The sequence below is a fragment of the Dipodomys merriami genome, unplaced genomic scaffold (assembly GCF_024711535.1).
Source record: "Dipodomys merriami isolate MVZ:Mamm:240054 unplaced genomic scaffold, mDipMer1.0.p SCAF_1368, whole genome shotgun sequence".
Taxonomy (NCBI): Eukaryota; Metazoa; Chordata; class Mammalia; order Rodentia; family Heteromyidae; genus Dipodomys; species Dipodomys merriami.
The window spans coordinates 115,659-127,276 of record NW_027202680.1 but is presented as its reverse complement, the minus strand read 5'-3'; the positions used below and the strand labels follow the sequence as shown (position 1 = coordinate 127,276).

Genomic DNA, 11,618 nt, shown 5'->3' with positions numbered 1-11,618 from the left:
CCTCAGTCAAATGAATTTGTTGTAAAGCCAATAGCATTTTCCTTCTTAGATGTTAGGTAGCTTATTTAAATCTCTTATACTTTCATTTGACAAAGCAATCAGGAAGTTTCTGTAAAACCCTACTTCTTGAGAGCATTATAGTTAGAAGGTATAATGTGCACACTTTCATATAGTCTCGCCTTTTATAAACATATGTTACACGATTGGGTGGAAGAATGACTATTGAAATAACTTGATAACCACTGTAGAATTTTTAAGCTTTAATGCTTATTAACTCAGAGGAGGATTAAAAACATTCAGAATAGTGGCTATTACTCATTTGATGTATGTGGAAAGATGATCAGAATTCTGATTAATAAAATATATCTTCAAATTTCCAGTGGTAGAATGCTATGCTAACTAGGAGGAGACAGTGTAGATGCCAGGGCTTTGAAAGCTGGTAATGCAGCAAAATATCAGGGGCGAACATTTGCTAAGGATACAATTTCCAAGGCTTATACCAAATATATTGAATTAGAATGCTAAGTGATGAATGACAGCACCAAATTTTATTTGTTGGCTTCTTTGTTTTGGAAGTCCTGGGATTTGGACCTAGGGCCTGGGTGCTGTCCTTTAGTTTTTTCCTGAAGGCTAGTGCTCTACCAGTTGAACCACAACTTCATGTCCATATTTCTGGTAGTTAATTGGAAATAAGTCTTACCAAATTTCCTCCTTGGACTTGCTTCAAACCTGATCCTCAGATATCAGCCAAATGAGTAACTAGGATTCCAGTTGTGAGCCACCAGAGCCCAGGTAGAATCACATTTTAAAAGTATTCTTTACTGAATCAGATGTGTCTGACTACTATTGTAGCACTTTGGTTCCAGTGGGTTGTTAGATTTAAACTAAAATCAGAACTTTTCTTCTTGTAACCGGCAGCATCCAATATCTATCTAATTTATACCTATCTTCATTTTGGATCTTTTTCTTCTTTGTACCTTTCCATTCTTAATTCACAAGCAAGCATGTCAGTGCTGTTTTCATTTTCTGAAGCAAATCAGTTCCATTCCCATCAATGGGCGATGTATTTGCTGTCCTTACTGTCTGGAGTACCTGCTCCTAGATAATTACCTGGATGTTGGCTCTCATAACAACATCCTCAATATGAAGTTGTTGCCACAAAATCACCAATTTCATGTCTCTGATTTATAGAAATTATCATTATGATTTCTGGTTTTCTTTACGTCATGAAATTGCTGAGGAGAGAGCCACATTCACTTCTGTTTCTCCAACACCTGTAATAGTGCCTAGTCCTTAGTGCTCAGGGGCCTTACATGGAGATCAGCCTTCCCCAGCTCAATTTATCCTAGCTTCCGGTCAGGACAGCTGTTCAAGCTGAAGGTTAGTGGCTAGTATTCATTCCCTCTCATTCTTTGTGCCTTTTGCTGTTGTTGAGCCAACTTTAGGGCAAAATCAGTGCCTGAGACCTATTTGCTGCTATGGCAAAGATGGCTATGAAATCATAGAAGTTATGACCATTGTATTGTGAAGGTGTGTGAGGACACCAACCCCCACACAATTTCCCCAAAATATGTGTCTCCTTTGCCCAGGAGTGCATTCAACAATTCAACAACCAAACTATCACCCAGTTCTTGATAAACTCAGAGTATGTTTCCATTTCCTTTAAAAAAATTCAAGACATGCCTTTGATGATTTGTCAATGAATTACTGAAATAGAGTATATAATTTTATGTATTTGTAAGTCTTTGACCATCTATCTTGAGCCCTTGCCATATTTCTATGTGTTTGCATCTTGTGAAGGGAAATAATGTTTAATTCAGTATGATCAGAGACTACAGTTTGGAACCTTTTGGAGGGAATGCCAACTTTCCATCTGATGTTCTACAAATTGCCATGTTGGTACAGGAACTGTGTAGACTGTCATAAGATAAGAGGCTTGTCCTGATTTCTACTGACTTTCCTCTGGGGTCAGGGGGTGTGATCCCACTGCCTATGTGTTTATTTGCTACACTGGAGGGACCAGACCTCCTCTGAAAATCTACGACTTGGTTGTAAGAGATACTAAATCTCATAACCCAGCTTCCCACATCACTAGGATTACAGGACTGAGTCTCATGGACTCAACTTTTTTATACATACTATATTCAATTTCATTACATTCACTTTCATTTTATTCACATAATAGACAGATATATACAAATATATGTATATGTTTATTCATCTATTTATAATCTGTGTTATATATAGAAACACACAAATATATTCTTATAATTATAATCAAATTATATCACTACTTTCCCCAATAATATTTACACTAATATTTTGTGCAAAAAAATCAAGTTTAAAATTTAAATGCCATTGTAGTTGGAAAAATCATATTCAGTCTTATATACTATGTAATATACTATATATAACATCAAGAATATAACATGTATTTACATATAACTGATTTAAATGTGGAGGATTTTTTCTTCCTGATTTTGTATTTGTTCATCTATGTAAACCTTCTTTTTCCTATTATGGCTTTTGCTTTCCATTATACAGATTTTCTATATATTTTCAGCCCTAAGTAGACTTTTTTATAATATTGGAGCCAAATTTTTCTTCCATATTTGTCCAAAGCACAATGAAGTTGTTTTCAAATTCGAACTCACTGTTGGAAGAGAGCCCACATACCACTATAAGTATTGTGGCATTTGTCGCATTTGACAGGATAGCCTTCTAGGACATCTGATCTTCTATGTACTAGACCTTTTATAGCCACCTTATGACCCCATGCAGGCATGGCCTGGCTTCCTTGCCACTCCCTGTGCATTTAACATTTCCCATTATATCCAGTAGGCTCTCTAATACAGCCCCCTGTCTCTCTGTGTTCCCCCCCAGAACACATATGCACAATGTTTCAGATTGTAGGATTAAAAAGAAATATATTTAGGATTCATGAATTTTAGAATATGTCAAAAACATTATTTTAATAAAGTTAAAAAATAAATAGGGTGAACCTTTTACATCAGGACATAAAGAAAAAAAAAGGATTGTCTCAGGAAAAGGAGAAGGAATCAGAAAATCTCCCACAGAGTCCTCAAAGAGATCTACTTCCTCATTAAAGACAGGATTTTCTTCCTGAGTCCAGGTAGAGACAGATTCTAATTTCTCAATTGGAAATTGAATCCCCTGCAAGAGGTCAGATTGGTCTGGGTATTGTGAGGAAAGATTCCCTTTCCTCAACTGAATCTAGATTTTGGACCTCACTCATTGGTTTTCCTGAACATAGACTGGGGTCATTTTCCATTAGCACACATTTACCCTGCACACCAAGAAGTGTTTTTTTGACTGGCTTGGTGGCGATCTAGTTGGATTGTGAACATCAATGGAAGACATTCTGGATTGTCTTCATCCTTGGTGTTATGTGCAGGTACACCTGCATCACATGTGGGGTTCAGAACCAGTGGGATGTCCACAGGACTCAAAACCTACTTGGGCCTTTCTACAAATTGAAAAAAAATCCTCTATGTTCACATGCTTTCTGGAGATCTTCCAATCTCAATCAGTCACCATTGACGACATCAATGATGGGTTCTTTATCTGGAGCTCTGCAGGAGCTGCTTTACGGTGATGCAAACCTGAGAATGTAAATAGGTACAGAAATCTTAGAGTAGACCCTAGAAGTTAAGGTGTGACTAAACTTCTGAGGATTTAATGGGAGAAGCTGTAGAATTTGAGGTTGGATTGAACACTGATTAGAATGTAGGGTGTTTCAAATGAGTGGCTACTTCCAAGTTCTTTCAAAAGGAGAACAGATTATACCTGGCATAGAATATCCATAAAAGGACATTTTGCCAAACTGAGGAGTACTAAGGTCTCATGACCAATTGGGCCCATCCCTAGAGACCCAGGTTCCATCCCTCCTCACGAGCCCTGAGGCATCTAAACAAGTTCTTCCTCTTTTTCTTGGTATCATGGGTCATGGGTTCCTCCAGCTGGTCCAGAAGAATATATAAGCAGAAGAGCAGGTCTGAAGAGACCATGTTGATCTTGACATTCTGTGTAAGTTCTTTCAGGGTGTCATGGTTCTTAGGCACATAGAAATCATCAGGGTAGAAGTCCATCCACATAGGGAGGATAGAATAAACAATGCTGTGGGAAGATTAGTGAAAAGGAAAATGAGAGCCCACCCTCTCCATCCTGAACCTTGTACTATAGACTCTTTCTGGCAAGACTTGCATGTTGGGAAGTGGGAAGAGACTCCTGCAAGCAGGATGCTCCTCACAACCCACTTCTAGAAATTTCTCAAATATAATCTTAAAAATTTCTCCCTGTGATAAGAAGAGAAAGTTGTTTCCCCAATGGATCTGACTTGTTATATACAGCCCTCCCTGGCATCCATGAGAATCCAAAACTACAACCACATCCACAACTGTGTAATCTGCTATCCGCTGATGTGCCAAACCGCAACCCTCTGATGAAAATAACAACTGGTGTGCAAAGAAGAAAATTGACTTTGATTCAGAAACGTCAAAGGTACCAAGTTTCAAAGGACAAAATTTCTCTTTGTGCCAATGTCCACTTACTTTTTCACTTGTTCATCTTCCTCCCAGTTATGGTAGAAAGATCTGTACCAATGGGAGAAAGAAGTTAACTCTTTGCTTCTCCTTTTCTGAACAGGACACACATGGGACTGTCTAAGTCACAAATGGTAATGTAAACATGAAATGTCATGTCAAAACCAGCTTTACAATGTCGGTGGGGGGGGAGGGGGGTATAATTGGGTGGGGGAGGGGGAGGCTGGGAAGGGAGGTGAAGGGTAAACAAAGGAGGAGGCTGCAATGCTTGGTAAGAAATGTATGCATTATCCTGTCCATGTAATTGTAGCCCCTCTGTACAGTATGTTCTCAAATAAAATAAAATAATATTAAAAAATAAAAAATAAAAAAATGAATAAAAACTTTTAAAAAAAGTGAAGATATGTCTATACAATTTCATGGAAATACTGTGAGTGTGCTTATATACATCTTTCCAAATAACTGCGGAATGGCTCATGCCTCTAACCCTAGCAATCAGGAAGGTGAGATCTGAGGATCAGATTGAAATCAGTTTGAACCCAGTCTAGTTTGTAAAATCTAAAGACACATCTTCATTTAACCAGCCAAAGGCCAGAACTAGACTTGGGGCTCAATTGTTAGAGTGCTACGAATGTTACAGAACTCAGGCCCCAAATTCAAATTCAAGTTTCATCCTTTCTTCTGTCTATATTCCTTCAAAGGCCTCCAAGATAGTGATTTCCTAGATGAGGGTGGAGGTTGGATGAGACCGGCTCATTCTTTTAATCCTATTCTTTCAGCAAGAAAATCATTAAGGCTCCACTAGCTTATGAGGCAAATGAAATGTTCTGGCAGCCCAGTCCTAAGGAATTAGTCGAAGACTGCTCTTCTTTGTCTCAAGCCAAGCTCCTTTGATAAGACCCCAGTGATACAGTCTCAGAGAGGTACCAATTATTCCAATATTCTGGAGGGGGTCTCATCAGTCTTGGGTTTGAAGGAGGAAATCTCACTTTTTTTTGTCAGTCGTGGGGCTTGAACTCTGGGTTTGGATGTTATCCCTCAGCCTTCAACTCAATGTGAGCACTCTACCAGTTGAGCCACAGCACCACTTCCGGTTTTCTAGTGGTTTACTGGAGATGAGTCACATGGACTTTCCTGTCCAGGCTGGCTTTGAACCTTGATCCTCAGATCTCAGCATCCTGAGTAGCTAGGATTACAGGTGTGGGCCACCGGCACCCGGCTAAGGAATACTCACTTTTTAAACAGAATATCCAGCAACTGCTCTATTGTCCCCGCTTTCTATAGTGGTGGAGGAAGTTTCCAACATAGAAGAGATCAGCTTTCTGGTAGGCAGGGACCAGGTCCATTTCCAGAATTTCCAGCAAACCTGAGTCCAGGCACCATATATTATAAGGCATATTCAGGGTTTGGGCTGACTCATTGTCACACTGGGGTTGTAAAAAAGAATGGATCTTTGAAACATGGAAATGGGAGTACACTTAAATTGAGTAATTGTAATAGAGTGGATTGAAAACTACACAGTAAATATTTTCTCAGTCTACTCATATAAAAGCACACAAGAAGAAGGTTCTAGTGTGGGCTAGGATGAGATTAAATAGGTTTCCTGTCATAGTTTTACCTTGCCGGAGTTGCCTTGGTTTCTTCTTATAACAAGGCCTGAGACATTGGTTTCGTGGTTTAGCACTGATCCATTGTCTGCAGCATCGAGTGAGGCACACACCACTCATGCCTGAGACCTGAATCTCTTGAACTTTGAAAACAATACAGGAGCATCTTTCTTGTTCCTGAGCCACAGGCCAAGTGAGCTGGCTTGAGTTGACTTTTAGTTATAGTTGCTTGGCTCTCAGAGTTCCATATTCTATTCCATTATGAGGGAGGTAGAGTCATATCTCAGAGCCTAATCATCTAAGCTGCTTGCTCACATAAGACCATCCCAAAGACAAACTGTAGACTGAAATCTCCCTTCCTACTTCACTCTATACACATGTGGATATTGTCAAATCCCAACATTATCAGCTAGGCCTAGATAAAGTCATGGTCTCAGTCTCAAAGAGCCCTTCCTAGCTCAGATCCCACCCTTATTTGTCACTATTCTTCTCATCCTGCACAAATCATTTTGCCTCTCAGGGCCCTCTCAGCCTGCCATGTGTTTCTTGCATGTATTATTGACATCCACTTACTAGGACATTGTTAGGTTTTTTGTTTCCTATTTTTCTGTTTGCTCTTGAAGGCTCTGTGTGCTGTCAGCTGGAAAAAAGGTAAGTACCTAGAGGTGGGAAAATAAAAAAAGTATTGAAAAACAAACATTATACATGTAGTCAAACATTTTGTAAGACAGAAGAGCATTTTTGAAACTTTTATTATATTTTATGAATGAGGGGAAGGGGAGAAGGGAAGAGGTGCTGCGTTGTCTTCTCATAATTTAATGGTTATTATTTTAAAATACTATATTTGAAGGAATGTAATATTTAAAGATAAAAACTGTACTCCTGTTCTGTTTATAAGCTAGGCATTTATAAAGCATTCCTCACTAAAGTCTTGTCGTTTGTGTCCCATGAACTGTCCTCCTCCTTCAAAATAATCAAGGAAAACCCTTCACAAATAAGTGGGATGTTGTCCAATATCTGGATAAGAATTTAAGAGACAATATTGCCTGCCATTTTGTGCATGTACTTGTGTGTGTGTGTGTGTGTGTGTGTGTGTGTGTGTGTGTGTGTGTGTGTGTATGTGGGTGAACGTGTGTCTGTGCATAAAGGTGTTTTAAGATTTGAGCAAGGACTATATGACAATCCCGAGGATCTTTCCCTTCACTGTAGTGCTCTACCAATTGTGCCAAAGTTCCACTGCAAGTTTTTGTAGTGAACTGGAGAGGAGAGAGCCTCCAAAACCTGGTGATAAACATTGTTACTGGAGGTAGTGGGGTTGCATGTTTCAGTCCAGCTTCACAACACTCAATATCATAAAACAACAACAGCAAAACCTAATATCAAAATACAATAATAAGATGTAATTAGAATAAAATTTAGTGATATAGTCTGTTAGCATAACTTTCATGAAACCTTGGTTGTAATGATTTAACAACACAAAACCAAATAAATTAGATAATTTCAGTAAATTCTATAAATTTTTTAATTCCATCTTAATAACGGAACAAGAAAACATTCATACTCATAAGGAGAATGTAAAAATGATAAAAGATGGCAGATTATGAAATAGGAACTTCTACACTGCAGGAAAATTATTGTCATGGTTAATATATGGTGGTATTGTAATGGTGAATATATGATAATGTTCTTCAGAACAGCAATAGATAAATATATATTTACTGCACATAGTTTAACTTGTCTATCTCTATCAACTTCCAGTCTTCAAGTGCACATTATCAATGTATTCATGTTTATGGTATATTCCAAAAAAATAACTATCAGAGGCAGGAGTTACCAAAATATATTACCTTCAAAGTGTTAGGAGATAAACTTGCTAATTATATTGACTATTTTATATATTAAGCATGTAGTCTGTTATCATTGTATCTCTAAGTATGTACAAACACTACTTCAAAGTGAAACGAAATACAACAAGGTTTTGAAGGCATATGCCTGTAAAGCTAGCTATTTGGGACATCACTTCAAGACCAGTGTAGTTTTACCTGCAATGCTCCACAACCCCTGGCTCTGTGTGATGGAATACGTCTATCATCCCATGTCCATTGGGAGCTTAGAGCAGGAGGATTTCAATTCCATGCCATACTGGGCAAGAACTTCCACATGGCTCCATCTCAAGCAAAGAAGGTTCAACACTCCCCCACCTAAGTGAAAATAAAAATAAGAGCATTGTAGTATAAGAAACAAACAATATTAAAACATGCCAATACAAACCATCATGAACAACACACACCTAGTGTTTGTTTCTCATACCTGTAATCCTAACTATAGCTAGGATTATATATGTGAGCCAGAGGCACTAGGCAGTTCATTATTTTAAAAAATTACTATTTGAGTGTCTGCTTTGACTCCGAGGTCTTTGATCCATTTGGAGTTGATTCTGGTGCAAGGATCTAGCTTTAGTCTTCTACAAGTAGATAAGCAAATTTGCCAGCACCATTTACTGAAAAGGCTGTCTTTCTTCCATTCTATTTTTCTAGCTCCATTATAGAAGATTAGATGGCTATAGGTCTGTAGGTTCATTTCTGGGATATCAATTCTATTCCATTAGAACTGAGGTCTGTTCTTGTGCCAGAACAAAGCTGTTTTGATTACTATGGCTTTGTAGTAGAGTTTGAAATTTGGTATTGATGTTCCTCTAGCACTGTTCATTCTATTAAGGATCATTTTTGCTATTCGGTGTCTTTTATTGTTCCATATGAATTTTTGGACTGCTTCTTCTATTCCCTTGCAGAATGAGTTTGGAATAATGATAGTTATCGCATTGAATTTGTAGATAGCCTTGGGAAGTATTGACATTTTCACGATGTTGATCCTAATCCAGGAGAATGGGAAGTTTTGCCACTTTCTAAGTTCTGTTTTGATTTCCGTTTTCAGGTTTTTAAAGTTTTCATCATAGAGGTACTTAGAGGGTAATGAGAAAATATGAAGCTAGAGATCCTTTCAGATTATCCCACCCACTCTTCTATTACTTTAAGCAAAAAACAAAACAAAGGAAAGCAAACAAAATAGACTTTATGGTTAATTAAGCTGCTATTAAAGATTCCAGGCAGAATTATACAGCTAAACGATGAGTTAGTACATATGTTTTGTCAATACTGAACTTACATGTGTCACAAAAATATCCATGGATTTATAACTAGAAATTTTGAAGTGTTAAGTATATTAATTAGGTGAGTTTCATAAGATAGCCAATGAATAGAACACCGCACGGAATTCAGTCTGGTAAAGTAGTTTATTTACTGAACTGCTGCCCATGCCATACATGGTTGAAAGGCATGTACAAAAAATAGGGTAGGAGTTCCGGGAAGATGGAGGAGGAGAAGCTGGCTAAACAAGCTCTTACATAGAAAGCAGTTTTAGTGTTCCAGGAAACAGTCCTAAGCCAGAGAATCACACCAAGTGTGCCATCACAGGACAGAGAGTTAGGCCAGAGAGGGAAAATCCAGGCAAGGAGACAGATCTGACCATTTGCCAGCAGCTGCGGCTGCAGCCGCAGTAGCAGTGGCTGTTGCCACCATACCGGTAATACAGAGAGTCCGGGACAAACGCGCAAAATATGGCAGGCAAGCAGATTCTACACAACACCAGCAAGAACTGACAAGGAGCAGACATCTTCATTCTGAAATTTGTAGACAGAGAGGACCCAGGAACTAAGACTCCAGCGTTAGTAGAAGCCTGACATCCTCACTTCTTCTGAGGGAGCAGAGGAGGGAAGGCCACCTCTCCAGATCCCCACTACAAGAGATCTCCATATTTGATACTGACAAAGGTATGGATGAGCAGCTAGCTCCAACTCAGGCCTTGGAAGGAAACAAGAGTCATTTAGCAGGTCACAGAAACCTCACCTGACCTGCCAGTCTTAGCTCTACCCAGGGAAAATTCTCCCAGCCTGGCTGAGCAAGCTCCGCCAGACCCAGGAGTGGATTTCTTCCCTGGGTAAACTGAACCAGAGGCTACCCCTCCCTACAGCATCCTTGACAACCAATTGAAATTCAGTAGACATAAACCCTGAGAATGGCTCCAGGCTGGGCTCTGTAAGTATCTCAGGAGCTAACTCCTCAGGGAAAAGTTGCTGTTTGCTGAAAGGACTCAACTCTACCCAGAACCTAGCGTCATCACAGCATCTTCATACTAGAGGAAACAGCCATCTCCCTCTTTTGAGATACTCAAAGCAGATCTCCCTCCCATTGAACTAACTTGGGAGGGAATCACAAAATCCTAGGTAAAGCAGAGAACTTTCTGCCTACTCAAACAAACTGACTTAAGAAACCATCTAAGCCACAGGAAAATCAAACACCACAAGCATACCAGAGACTCCAACAAGAGACTAGTTACATACAAAAGGGAGATACAGGATATTCCCATTCCCCCCCAAAAAAATCAAAGAGCATTTTTTGTACCTTTATAAAAAAATTTAATTTTTTTAAATTTTAATTTTTAACATTAAAAAATTTTGTTTTCTATTAACTTTTTTTCTTCCTCTTATAACATTATTTTAAGGGTATATGTGTGTGTACTTTTTTTTCTTTATAAAAATTTGATTTTGTTTAGCTCTACTGACCTTTCAACCCTTTTTTTCTTTCCTTCTCATTCTTTTCACTTTTTCTTCTCTTTCATTCTTCTTTGCATGACTTAGTTGCTGTTCTGCTCATCTTCAGATAAACCCATAGTAGATTATTAGACTTTAACTCCCTGTTGTGTATACATTCAATCCAGAAATTTATTACTCAATTTAAAACCTCTTACACATAAATTCCTTAATAGAAGTACTACCTCTTTATACCTATATAATATTTCAAGCATTTTTATTTTTGAGTTTTACATGTCTCCTTTCTATCCTATCACAGTCATCTCTGAATATCACATATTCATTTTGCATAATTTATAAATGTTGCACTTTTTAATTTTTGTTTTTCTATTTTTTCTTGTCTTTTTTCTTTCTCTTTCTTCTTTTCCTCTCTCTCTCTTTATTATCATTCTATCCAACCTATTTCCCGCTTTGAGATTAGGACTTAGTTAAGTTAACTCTCCCTCGGACTTTCCACATCACTCTATTTTTATTTTTAACCACATTTCTTCCTAAACCTAATAATTTCTGTTTGCCAAATACTTCTTTGCTGTTCGTAGCCCATTAATATATAGTTGATTGATGTTGAACAGCTATATCTGTTTAGCTAGATTGTATCTGCAGACTTTTGACTGTGAAACTACAGGCTTTGGTTGATGCTTACCTTAAAATAGTGTGCTAGCACAAAACTGGTTTTACTTTCATCATAAATGGGCAGAGTAAGCCGGAAAAAAAAAAACAAGAAAAATGGCAAGTCCAGTTATCTCAACTCCCACTCATAATAATCACGGGAGAGAGCAGATAGTGAATAATCCATTGGAG

The 11,618-nt window shown here is 38.2% G+C and overlaps 1 long non-coding RNA gene across 3 annotated transcripts; it reads right to left on the bottom strand.

The window, feature by feature from the left end:
* Positions 1 to 2,863: 2,863 nt before the first annotated feature.
* Positions 2,864 to 6,372, bottom strand: LOC138825260 (uncharacterized). Of its 3 annotated transcripts, none has more exons than XR_011371385.1 (3): positions 6,181 to 6,372; positions 5,797 to 5,989; positions 2,864 to 4,137 (listed from the first exon to the last, which is right to left on the bottom strand). It is a non-coding gene; the product is annotated as an uncharacterized lncRNA (long non-coding RNA). The 3 variants fall into 3 exon arrangements; XR_011371384.1 differs by having other exon boundaries at positions 5,797 to 5,928; XR_011371386.1 differs by lacking the exon at positions 5,797 to 5,989 and adding an exon at positions 4,572 to 4,613.
* Positions 6,373 to 11,618: the final 5,246 nt, after the last annotated feature.